Source organism: Neofelis nebulosa, chromosome 8, assembly GCF_028018385.1.
Source record: "Neofelis nebulosa isolate mNeoNeb1 chromosome 8, mNeoNeb1.pri, whole genome shotgun sequence".
In the NCBI taxonomy this organism is placed as follows: Eukaryota; Metazoa; Chordata; class Mammalia; order Carnivora; family Felidae; genus Neofelis; species Neofelis nebulosa.
Window position 1 is genome coordinate 81,539,775 of NC_080789.1, and position 14,064 is coordinate 81,553,838.

Here is a 14,064-nt window from a genome sequence, read left to right on the forward strand (position 1 = left end):
TGAGGATGGTCTCTTGGGCTCAGCCAGCAACAAGCTGGGATTCTCAGTCCTACAATCATAGGAAATAAATTCTGCTAACAACCTGACTGACCTTAGAAGTGGATTCTTCCCCAGCCAAGTCTCCACATACGAATACAGCTCAGATAACACCTTGCCTCCAGCTTGGCGAGACCCTAAACAAAGAACCCAGCTAAGTCCTACCCAGATTTCTGATCTATAGAAACTGTGGGATAATAAATGTGGATTAAGTCACTAAGGTTTTGGCCATTTGTCACACAGCAATAGATAATAAATCAAGGGAGAGTTGAGGAATATTTTTGATGGAGATAACCAACAGTTTCTACCATATCAGTCAAGTTATATTTGATTTCATTTCTTTTGTATATAGACCATTTTTTACCTTCTCCCATGTTTTATCTTCCTTAGGTCTAACCTCTAGGCCTGCAACTTAAATCCACAGATATCATGAATTCCATCTTGTTCAACACCATTCCCCTTGGAAATTCCTTTCCTAACTTTGAATTGCACAGTCCTTGTTTCTTTCAACCTCTCCTCTAGCCATGGGTATCCCTGAGGGTCACCCCCTCAGCTCTTCTTTCTAGCTATACTCATCCAGCTCCCTGTTGATGGTCTGTTACTCTAAACTCAAAGTGGCCAAAAACCACTACTCCTTCTCTCCCTGTCCTATGAACCAGCTTCCATCCCAAACCTTCCTTCTCTGTTAGTAGCACTGCAATACTTTTTCATCTTTCTGAATCAGCATCTTGAAATAATCATTGATTCCCCTTAATGTCACCAGTCATCAAATGCTAGAGATCATCCCTCATGATGTCTCCAAAAAGCATTAATTTCCTCTGCTACCATCCTGTTTCAGGACTTTGGAATCTCTTGTGGGTATTACCTCCATGCTTGCTTGTTGCTTTTCCTGCTTCCACTTCTCTACACTTCAATCAATTGCACACCACAGGCTCAGAGCTTGTAATTGTCCTCAGTGGCCTATAGCATTAAATCTCAATAGCATGGCTTTGTTTCAAAATTTTTCTAAAATCCTACCTCCACCCATACTACTTTTATGGTCCTGTGTTTCTCTTGGACTGGAAGCTTTAGTAAGCTTCCCACTCTTGGCCCCTACAGCCTTGTTCACATCCTACACTCTCAAGGCCCGGGCCCTTTTAGCTTTGGAAAAAGCATGACCCACTGAGTAACGTGCATTTATGGTTACCACCCACTATCTAGTTACCCGTGTCTCTTCCCAGTGGCTCCTTCCTGCCCCAATCCCCCCCTCACTTCTCTCTCTCTCTCTCTCTCTCTCTCTCTCTCTCTCTCTCACACACACACACACACACACACACACACGCACACACGCACACACGCACACACATTCTCTCATGTGCGGATCCAGGAAAGTTGCTTTCAGCTCTGTCCACAAGGGTAGGGTATACGACCTTTGCAAAGCAATCAGCCCATCCCACATCCCTCTACTCCCCCCACATAATGTTAGCTTATTGTTACCTAAGCCAGTCCAATTAGAGAGAATCTCAGAATTTATACAGGAAATGCTATGACAAAGATGATCCATCTGGAAACCACAAAAAGTAGATGACTTCATGATGACACTGCAGAAACTTGATACCTGGTGATAGTGAAAAGCTGACCTTTACAATCTTAGACCTTTCATTTATCTTCTATCCAAGAATTCCCTTTATTGTTTATGCCAGTTAATTTTGAGTTTTCTCTTACAGTCAAAAATATCCTGGCAAATGCAGTCAGCATCTGACAATTAATATACTTTTGTAGGCTCTACTGCACTCATTTCTGGATCAGAACATAATGCAAATATACAATCTCTTTTCTCTAACTGCATTAAAGTCCATGTCTGCCCCGGAACTAGATGGCAAGCTTCTGTTAGCCATCTAGCTAACAGAAGATAAGTTTCTACTTAGTTTGTATTTCAATGGTAGCCATGATTATAATATACAGTTGACCCCTTCACCAATGTGTGGGTTGGGGGCAATGACCCTCCTCCAACCTCATACGGTCAAAAATGTATGTATAACTTGATAACTTTTGATTCCTCCAAAACTCAACTACTAAGAGCCTACTGTTGACTGGAAGGCTTGCCAATAACATAAACAGTCAATTAACACATACTTTTATATGTTATATATATTATATAATGCGTTCTTTATTTTTTTTTTTTTAAGTTTATGTATTGTTGAGAGACAGGGAGACACAGAGCGTGAGCAGGGGAGGGGTAAAGAGAGGGGGAGACACAGAATCTGAAGCAGGCCCCAGGCTCTGAGCTGTCAGCACAGAGCCAGACATGCAGACATGGGGCTCGAACTCACAAACTGCGAGATCATGACCTGAGCTGAAGTCGGTCGCCTAACCAACTGAGCCACCCAGGAGCCCCAATTATATAATGCATTCTTATGGTACAGTAAGCTAGAGGGGAAAATAAGGAAGAAAATACATTTACAGTGCTGAACTATAAAAAAAATCTATCTATAATTGGGCCCACACAGTTCAAACCCATGTTGTTCAAGGGCCAACTGTAGCTGCCTAAAAACAAATTCCATTTGTTGATTAGGGATTTACCATATTTGAATTAGCACTAAATGTGCTGGAACTTAAGACACTGACAGCTTTGGAACAATGGAGTATCTAAGGGAAAAAAAATCCAATTTCTTCATTACACGGTAAAATCTATTTCCTCACCAGTTGTTATAGGTTGAATTATGTCCCCCAAAAAGATATACTGAAGACTGACCCACCAGTACCTCAGGCTATGATCTTATTTAGAAATGGGGCCATTGCAGACATAATTAAAATAAGGTCATACAAGAGTAGTGCAGCCCCTTTGTCCGATATGCCTGTTGTCACGAGAGAGAGCGCCATACGAAGATGGACGTGGTTGGAGTATCGCAGCTGCAAGCTAAGGAGTGCCATGGATCTCAGACCACAGCCAGAAGCTCGCAGAGGCAAAGAAGGATTCTACCCAGAGTTGCAGAGAGAGAGTGTGGCCCAGCTGAGATCGTGATTTGAGACTTCTAGCCTACAGAACTAAGAAGTTTCTGTTGTTTTAAGCTATACGGTTTGTGGTACTTGGTTACAGCAGCCCCAGGAATAGGCAGATTTTTAAAAATCACACCTGAACATCAGTTTTAAAAAACTTACTCCAGCTCAGTGTGACTTAAAGCCCTGGATGTGCTGCCTGCCCCCCCACACCAGCTAATTAAGCCAAGTATCCTTTGTCCTTTCTGCTCCCTTACTTCACCAAGGCCCTACCTTCCTCCAGGCCTTCAACATGCTGTTCCATCTGTCAGTAATAGAGTCTCTTTTCCTTGCTGGCTCCTTCTCAACCAGTTTCAGTGTCCCTTCATAAAAGGTTGACTTCCCTCCTGGTATTCACTTTCACAGCATGGTATCCTTTTACCTAATAGCACTTTCCACAATTTGTATCCCTATCCTACCCCACCTCCCAAGACATGCTGCTTCCTGAGGGCTGGTGCCATGTCTGTTTGGGGCACTACTGAACGACTGAAACCCAGCAGAGCACATACTAGGACACCACATGATTGAGTCTGAGATCCTGAGATATATGCCCGATGTCAGGTGCCCAGGTATCCACATACCTACACCCTGTGCACTAAGAGATGGCTGTAGCTTCCTCATGTGATGGGCACAAATATCTTGCAGTAAACCTTTCAAGGGAGTTCTTGGGCCTGGCCACTGGGTCACTTTAGTTCTGATGAGGGCAATGTGCAGAGTTATTGGAAACATTGGGGGAGGCACTAACTGAATCATGTTAGTAAGAGTGTGGAGTTACCTGTTAAAGAAGAGGTAAGAAGGCAGGAAAGAGAAGAGAGGCTGGGAAGCAGGGAAATTAGAAGGGACAGGGAATATCAGGACATAGGACTGCCATGTGGTACTCTGGCAGGGGCAATAATAAAGATGGCGGGCAAGGTTTCATAGTGTATTGTGTGGTATGCTCCTTCCTTTCTCACCCTGCCTCTAAGAAGATCTTTATTAAAGATTTTCATCATTATTCTTATTCATCAAGGATTTTGGTGTCCTATTTGTGATTCTTCTGGAAAGGCTACCACATACACAAGAAATGCCAGATTAAATCAAACTACTTTAAAAATCATCCTTTTTCTTGGGGCGCCTGGGTGGCTCAGTCAGTTAAGTATCTGCTCTTGATCTCGGCTCAGGTCATGATCTCACAGTTCATGGGATCGAGCCCCACAGTGGGCTTTGCACGGATAGCACAGAGCCTGCTTGGGATTCTCTTTCTCCCTCTCTCTTCATCCCTCACCTGCTTGCTCTCTCACTCTCAAAATAAATTTTTATAAATCATCCTTATTCCAATTACTACCCATATGCTCACACCTCTTTTTCTGCTGCCTGAGCATCAATCCTTTGTCATTATCAGGAAAATGCATCCCTGGCCCCTCCACTGTCTCAGACTGAGCAGTTCATCGAGAATCACAGAGTAGTTAAGACAATGGGCTTTGGAGCCAGTCAGGGATTCAAGTCCCAACTCTGTCAATTAGTAGTGGGTGGAACTGGGCAAGTTACTTGATAATATTTGGAGTATGTTTTGATAACACAGAGTGTTTAGCACTGTGCTTGGCACACAATTAGAACTCAGTGTGTGACAGCTATTCTTGTGATGCTTCTTATGACTGATAAAGTGACTTGAAATATCTCAGCATCACCTTTACAATTTTCTCCAAAAATTTCCAAAGAGCTGTAGGTCTTCAGAGCAATCATGGGATTTAGAGGGTGAGGGGAAAACACGAAAGGTAATAATCCCAGTTAAAGGAGATTTTTGTCACACAAAGAGGACCAAGGGCCCTGTGACTAAAGGAAACCCCAAATCCTGAGCTTTAAAAGATGGAAATAGAGTTCTCTTAATGATACTCTTGCTTTTCTTCACTCCAACAGGAAGGGGACACAGAGCAGACTCACTAAAGGCAGAACTCGTAGTGGGGGATCAAAAAAGTCAAATCTCGCTCCCCTACTCTGGACACACTCTATCCTCCTCTTTTGCACAACTGGATGAGGGGCTGGGTGTCTTCTTGGGTGGCTCCCCTCACACTAAAACAACCTGGACAAGCAGAAAGACAGCTTGAAGAGCTGCTCGACTACAGGCCTCCAGCTGATAGGACAAAAGCTTCCAGAGCAGGAAAGGAAGTGGGGGCTCAAGGCATATGGTCTGTCCAGAGACTCAATTGTGAGAGACACTGGTGTTCTCCATACTAAAGTTTTGTAAGAACCTAATCTTGGCCACAGATGCCTGCAGGGAGCTAGGTCTTACCAGCCTCTGTTTCCATCACATTCAACACATTTTGGGGTTTTAGTGCATTGATGAGTCAAAGACTGCAAGTTGTAGACTCCCAAACCTGTTTTTTCTTTCTTCCTTAGTAATACAAATAGATCCTGTATTTGTTTTCATTTGTTGCATAACAATTTACCACAAACTTAGCAGCTTAAAACAGCCCCCGTGAACCAACTCACAGCTCTTTAGGTCTAATTCCCGGCAGTGCCTGGGTTCGCAGCTCAGGAGGGTGTCACAGGGCTAAAATCAGGGTGTCAGCCACTCTGGGCAGGCTCAGGAGGCTCTGGAGAAAAACCCACTTCCAGGCTCAGCATTTTTGTTGTTGGCAGAATTCAGCACCTTGTGGTTAGAGGAAGAAGATCTCCATGTCCTTGCTGACTCTTAGTGGAGGGCCACTTCCAGGTCCCAGATTTACCTGCTTCCCTGGTCTCAGAGCCACCCCACCCCTTCTTCAAGCCAGCAATGACCCCATCTTCAAGCCAGCAAGCCAGTGAATCTTTCTTACGCTGCTAATCTCTGACTTCCTCCATGTCCGACCTCTAGACCCGATTTGAAGGTCAGGCCTACCCGGATAATCTCCCTATCTTAAAGCTGATTAATTTGGAACATGACCCAATCACAGGAGTGGTATCATATGTGCAGGATCCACCCACACTCAAGGGGAGGAGATAATACAGGGTGAAGAGCACTGGGGTGTCTTAGAACTTGGTCTACCACAGATCCCTACCTTTATGCTTGACAGATGGACCCCCAAATAAAGACTACATCTCCCAGCCTCTCTTACAGCTAGGTACAGCCATGTGTCTAAGCACCGACCAAAGAAGTGTTGTGTTGTATAACAGCTTCCCAGAAACCTCTTTAAAAGACTACTGCGGCCCAATATATGTTCTCTTGGGGTTTTTTTGCCAGCTGGAATGTGTAATTGAATGTCTGGAACTTTTGCAGCAATTTTGGGCATGGAGGATCATAAGAACAGGAGCCACACGCAAGGACGGCGGAACAGTAGGATACAAAGAGCCGGGGTCCCTGACCCTCCACACAACTACACACAGTGGTAATCTGTTAAATGTTAAACAACAAGCTCTCTGGAGAGAAAACCCCTGAGTTGTAGCATTTGCCAATTTCTGTAACATAAAGACTCCACCATGGCCAATTTGAAGTTGCCAGTGTGACATCACTGAACTTAGAGGTGGGAAGGGATGCTAACAATCGGTTCTCAGAAGCTGGAACAAGTCAGCCCCAGCACACCACTGGCTGTACCTGCTCTGGGATGCCTGCCCCCAGGCTTCTGTTTTGTTAGAGAAAAATAACGTCCATAATATTGCAGCTTCTGTTATTTTAGGGTTCCCGTTGCATGTGGACAAGCCCGGACTGAGGGTAATTGTCTCCGGCTTTGTCTGTCAACACTGAATTGTTCTTCCCGTGGGTTTTCCTAGGTGTTGGACGTGTCCGGATCTAAACAGAATCATGGGTTATGGAACCAGGGTTTACCTTGTAAAGAGTCCACAGCAGCTACCATTTCATGCCAGCCACCTTTGGTGAGATTTACCCCAGCTCCTTGTACAGTAGAGCTTGAATACCTTTACAAACCTCAGAAGGAAACAGAAGAGGGATTGTGCCAGAGACACAATAATCACCATGTTTACAGAGACCTCTGGGAGGCACCATGATGGGAAAGCTTTGAAGCGACGCAACAAACCGAAGAGTATGTGACATTAAAACCCCACCTTACAAAGCTGCCTCTGAAGACCAGTGAAGTTCGAGACCCACAACAGAGCAGAAGAGGCTTCAGAACAAATAAACATCAGCACTACTAGAAAATACCTATTCACGCCTCTGAAAATGGAGCTGAGAAAACGCCACAGGCCAAGCCTTTCTCTTTAGATTTTAGTGGCACAGAATCACCGTGCATGAATCTGCCACAGCGAAGGGGCTGGACATTTCCCCACCAGCCCGGACGGACCCTGGAGCTAGCCAGAAAACGGCACCCCCTCTCCGTAACAGAAATGCACACCAGCAGCACTGGCTACTCTGTTACAGGACAGCTTGATATCCCTACCTGAACCTGGAACCCAACAATGGCGCCGACAATCCTAGCAAACACGGGACAGTCTCACTGCGTCAGCTCTCTGCGTTCCGGCGTCTCTGAGATAAAACGTAGATAAAGTCCTACCTCTTTGGGGAGAGCTGTTTTTGAGTAATGGTACTACTACACGTGATCCACCTGGACTTCCTCGTCAAATCCCCTTCTGCAGGTGTATCAGGTCATGGAAGGGGTCAAGTCATTAAATAATCAACCATATTTCCTCCAGGGGCAACTTCTGTGAGGTCATTATATTCATAGCCTAGGAACAGCAGTCACAAGAAATAAGTGTAGCTGGCATATATGGAGTATCTGCCATAGGTGAGATCCTGTGGGAAATGTTTACATTTTCTCAGGTGATCTTGATAAGAAATCACAGAGGAACCTGGTATTACCACCTGCACGCCACAAATGCGGAAACTGAGGACGGTGGGGTTGAGTCCAGGTCAGCAGCTAGTGAGAGTGGAGCTGCTGTCTGCATGCAGGCTGCCTGAGCACATATTTCTCAGAGAGGGGCCTTTGGGTGTGGGTTCTGGATCGTTCATAGAGCAGTGCTGAGGCATAGAGATGAGGTGGGCATGTGTCAAACTGAGCACAGGGCTGACTTTCCCATGAGGCACACTGGGCTCCGTGTCACAGGACTTTGAGGTGCCGGTAAAAATGTTTTACTTGGAATTTCTTTTAAAAACAGAAGAAAAACATAAGTACATAATAATGACTCTATCCTGGATTCTACTTGTCTTTAGACCAGTATAATAAAAAAAATATAATTTGGGGGGGGGGGGCGTCTGGGTGGTTCAGTTGGTTAAGCATCCAACTCTTGATTTTGGCTCAGGTCAAGATCTCACAGTGAGGGTGTGATAGAGCCCCATGTCGGGCTCTATGTTGATAGCGTGGAGCCTGCTTGGGATTCTCTCCATCTCTCCCTCCCTCTCTCTCTCTCTCTCTCTCTCTGCCCCTCCCCTGCTCATTCTGTCTCTCTCTCTCTCTCAAAATAAATAAACATTAAAATATATATATATATATATATATATATATATATATATATATAATTTTTAATATCTTTTATGGAAAAGGAGGTACATGAAGGCAAAAGTGCCAAGGACCTATGAAAGTCATAACGCAGCCCAGATTAAGGTAGTAGAAGTAGATGGCATTGCTGTGGGTACCACCAGATAACCAGATAGACCAAAGGTCAGAATGTTCTCTCACAATAGGGCACTTTTGGCTAAAGAGAGTGTGTTCCAAGTTAAAGTCTCAGAAGGATTATGGAGCTGTCATACTTTGGGCTATAGAATATTTCAGTGATGATCATAACAAACAGGGTAAATGAATGCTCCTTTTCTGTTCTTTATACCCAGATTGGCTATTCAGATAAGAAAACTGATAAAGTCAACAGCGTTTGTTATGGTATCTAACGTGCTAAAACTCTAGCATTGGATCTGTTTTGTTTTGTTTTTTAATTTTCTTAAAGTAGTTATGGAACAGGTCTCTGGTGACGCCTCACTACTCACAAGTGCCTCCATAGAACTAGAGATTTATGATGTCTGGTACCCAGAAACCTACAACAAACATGTCAGATGGCTCCGAGGATGGGAAGAGCATTGTCTTGACTCCATTGCTCTTGGTTTTGCTCCAGAGAATCCCCTTCCCTGCGCTGGGCACAGTCTCGGTGGGACTTTCCATCAAGGTGCCCTGCCCTGTCCTGGGGTGGGCACAGGGCTCCAGCTGGACAGTCAGGATGCTCACTCCTTGAATTTCCGTGTGGAGCTGATGACGTGGGGCCTAAGGTCAATCAGAGTTCCTTTATCTCATGGGTGGAGCCCTGAGGAGATTGTTCCTAATTGCCAGAGCTGCCACAGTTCCTGCTTCTTTGATTTCCTTTTAAATATTGAGCTGGCCCATATCTTTCTAGTAATTTCTTCTTCTACTCCTCTTCCTCCTCCTCTTCTCCTTCTTTTTCTTCTAATTAGCTAGAGGCAATATCTGGTGCTTTAAAAAGAATTCTTTTTTTTTTTTTAATGTTTATTCATTTTTGAGAAAGAGAGAGAGAGAGTGAGCCAGGGAGGGACAGAGAGAGAGGGAGACACAGAATCTGAAGCAGGCTCCAGGCTCTGAACTGTCAGCACAGAGCCCGACGTGGGGCTCGAACCCACGAACTGTGAGATCATGACCTGAGCTGAAGTCAGACGCCTAACCGACTGAGCCGCCCAGGCGCCCCATGCTTTAAAAGGAATTCTGACTGGTGGGTACCTTCCAGGTATTCAAGGGTGGCAGAAATTAATTTGTGTGGAACAGTATACACTGAGAACACTAAATTCACAGACATAATTTATTGGCATGAAACCCTGCTAATTCATGTACTTTGCTAAGAAAGATACCTTGTTTTTAATTAAAAATAGAAATCAAAAATGAATTAAATAGGCATCAAGGCATGATTAACAGTATGAGACTAATCTAGCCTATTCTTTTAGATTTATAATTACTAAAAGATACTCCCTTATGAAGAGGTGGGGTGCTGGGGGAAGTATGCAACTCAAAGCAGACCTCCTTCCATGCAATGGGCCCCTTCTCCATGAATGGTATTATGTAGACAAAATAGCAACATTTAAAAAGTTTTAGAAGAAGATTTAGTATTTGCTATTGGTTGAATTGTGTTCCCCTCAAAGAAAGGTATGTTGAAGTCCTACACCTAGTTCCGAGGAATTGACTTTCTTGGAAAAATAGAGTTGTTGCAGCTGTAACTAAGTTAAAATATTATCATACTCAAGGAGGGTGGGCTCCTAGTCTAATATGACCTTTTTAAGAAGATGGCCATGAAATACAAGGAGAGCATCACATGACAACGAAGGCAGAGATTGGATTAATGCAGCTACAGACCAAGGAACACCAAGTTGTCCGCAAACCACCACAAGCGTGGAAGAGGCAAGGAAGGAATCCTCTACAGGTTTCAGAGGGAGCAAGGCCCTACTGAAACCTTAATTTTGGACTTCTAGCCTCAAACTGTCGGACAATAAGTTTCTGTTGTGTTAAATCACTTACCTTGTGATATTTTGTTATGGAAGCCCTAGGGAACTAATATAGTACCTGCCCCCCTCCCCTGCCCCATCCCAGACTTTCAAAAAGGCATTGCTTCAATTGCAGAAACTTTGGTAAAACAAGACCAGCCAGCAAACCTATACAAACACACCAGACTTTATGAGAAAAATCACCTCTAGGCACAAACCACTTGAATCACACTGCCTCTTATTAGATCTTTCACCTCTGTCCCTTAAGCCCAGCGTCACCTTGATATCCTCCAGGGCTGGAAGTGACGTGAGCAGTGCTTTCTCTGCTCCATGAACTTCCTCACCCTATAGGAGGCTCCTCCCAGGCTTAGGGTGGGATTAGACCACAGACAGGAAACAGGCCCTTTGTCACTGACTCAAAACACTTTTCAGCAAAAATACACATCTAGTTTTCTACTTCTCTTTCCATCTAGTATTCAAATCATGGAAACTGTATATTTGTGGCATTCAATTCAGATTATACAAAAAGACGTCACTTCTCTAAGTGACAGTACTGTCACTCAAGCCCTAATACTGATTCCATTCACAAGAAAATAACAAAGTGATGGGGCTTGATTCCCATTTTCCTGCAGTGCTTCTGAGTTCCTAAGCACTGGCATCACTACCATTTGTGGGCAAATTTCCTTTCCAGCGCCAGCCAGAAGCTGAAATTTCTCCCACCTGTTTGATGGGTCATGCACACTGTTAGAAGAGAAAAGTACACTGCAGGGTTTTTCTGATAAAAGTTGCTGATCAAGAAAACACTATATTAATTCCTTTAAGGAAATTTTATGGCTGGATATACCAAAAGCTACATTTCTTTTTAGAAACCCAACAAGGCTTCAAGACCTTCCACATTCAACAAATATATTGAGAATCTGCTGTGCACAAGGCTTTGCTGTATTCCCTGACTTTGGGTGATAAAAAATAAGACACTGTATCATTAAGGAAACTGCAGTCTACAACAGGAATAAGAAACACACATAAGGACTATTACCTTGTTAACTTTCATAACACTATGAACCAAATACTTAGCTTACTTAACCAAGACTAAGAGCTTTCTCATCAAGGCTACTGCAAGATCTCACTGCAATGTGCCCACAAAGTTCTGCGCCCAAAGATTTAGCTCTCATATGATAACTCTGCCCAGTCTCAAGATATGTTTTAAGGTCATCCAGCCCAAGCCTGAAAATCTGAATTCCTCCTGCCGAGACATGGTTAAGACTTAAGGTGGTATCCCTCCCTGACTGCAGGAAGCATAACAAGCTTAGCTCTGTTCCATCAGCAGGTGGCTCGGCTTGTCTTTTCAGGATACAGCAGTCGACACCCCTTTCTTCTGGCAAGAGGAACCCCTATTATCTGGTATTAATTCGTTTCCTGTGGTTGAGTCGGAGCTTCCCCTCCAACCCCCCAGCCACGGTGGTTTCCCCAGGGATGGACACATGACCTGAGCTGGTCCAATCAACGTCTTAATAAAGAGTTTGGTATTTGGGATGGGGTGTTCCAATTATCTAAGGCCAAAATATAGGACCAGCTAAAGAAAGATGAGGGGTGGAATAGGTAGGACTCCCTATCTGTGTCCTTATGTGAGGAACAAGGGAACCGATTACACTATTCTGTCTTGGGATTCAAACCCTTCAAGCCAGTTCTTTGGGAAAAATGACAGAAACACACCAGGATCTTGGAATTTGTTAGCTACCTCTTAATGGCTTCAGTAAAGTATTTTAAGAAGGGCATAAGCTGCTGGCCATGTTAGCACACTTGAAGGTGTAAGGAAAACAGCCAACATCTCTGGTAGCAGTAACAGGTCATATTCATGGCGGGCTACCTGCCAGGTACCATTCTGAGCACTTCACATGGATCTCCCCATTCAATTTTCACAATATTTCCATAGAGTGGATACTGTTATCACCCCTACTTTACAGTTAAAAAAACAACCCTGAGGCCCAGGGAGATATAGTAACCTGACCGAGGCTACACAGCTAGGAAGTGGCAGAACGGAGCAGCAGACTCAGCTAGTCTTGCTCTGGAACCCAAGCTTTTAGCCCTTCTGCCTGCAGCCAGGTAACTGGAAAGGGTCAGATGATGTGTGCCTTGCAGAAATGCAAGAGCCAGAGTCTGTGTTTCAATCAGAGGTGCATGAACAAACAGGAAAATAGAGCAGGACCAGGCCTTTGGAAGAAGCAAGGAAATAGTGGGAATTCATGCCCCAAACCCCTCCCAAACCCCTCTGGCCACAAAGAGGCAGTCATTTCTACTAAGGCAGCATATTCCTTGGGATGTACACTAGCAAGGGCAGACCCCTATTGTTTCAGGTTTTCCCAAAGCTGAAGAAGAGATTGAAGCCATTAAGCTGAGGGTAAAGAGTATGGGCAGGAATACAGATTATCACAAAGATGGGCTTCAAGTTTTAAAAACCAAGCTCTACTAGATCTGGGCCTTTAGCCCAGAGTTGCCAGAGATCAGATCTGCCAACATCTAACCGGGTTTTTAAGAGGTTTGATCTCCAAGGAGATGCTTATGGCCTGTGAAGAGTGGATCCCCCAGCCTCTACAGAAATTCTCAGGTCCCCTCCACACCCACCCCACCCCCGCCAAACCAAGGAGGGCTACCACGCGGGCAGAGTCACTTAGGCAGAGCCAGGGAACAACCTGCTGCAAAGCAAAACCAAGGGTTCCTGGGATGGCTGACCAGAAACCCACTCTGCCCGTGGGGCAAGGGGCCCTCGCTGGCCCTTAGGAAAAAGTATACATTGTGGACCAGTGACTGCAGTGTGCCGTTTTCCCTTCTCCCTTTTCCTGAATGGTGATTTGTGACCTGCAGTGCCTCAGTTTCCCCAACTGTAATGTGGGGTAATATTTGTATTTACCACATGGGTTTGTTGTGAGGGTTAAATATGTGAAATTTTAAAAGTGCTTGGAGTTCCTCGATAGAGTAGATGTTCCATCAGTGTTGGGTATGGCTGTTTTGGAGTGTCTTGAGTGTGTAGAAAATGACTGAATTATTCGTCATATACTGTCTGAACTGAGTGGTCACCTGTGGACGCAGAAGGGATGGGCATCCCCTGACAGCTCTGGACTTGGGGTGCAATAAGCTGCAATGTTACCTTTGGATGCACTGGCTGGATCTGATTTTTGACTGTTTCCCTTGGTGGATACATCTTAGTGTTGTTTTAAGTTGGGTCATTCTTAAAATTCTAGGTATGAGAAGGGCATGTATGTGCAGGTATGTTCCTACATGAGGGACAACCAAAGGATGGAAGGGAATGGACATCTGTGGGACATCATCTAGCAACTGAACCCCATTTTGTGATGTTGCTGCCCCAGCCCCCTCTCAGCCTCAAAAGCAAGGAGTTGTGTGGTTCTGTTTTCCTGGAGTGAGCGGTACTTAAAAGGAAACAGTGGTTGGGGTGCCTGGGTGGCTCAGTAGATTAAGTTTCTGCCTCTTGACTTCAGCTTGGGTCATGATCTCACAGCTTGTGAGTTCAAGTCCTGCATCGGGCTCTGCGCTGACAGTGCGGAGCCTGCTTGGGATTCTCTCTCCCCCTCTCTCTCTGCACCTCCCCAACTTGTGTGCTCTGTTTCTCTCTC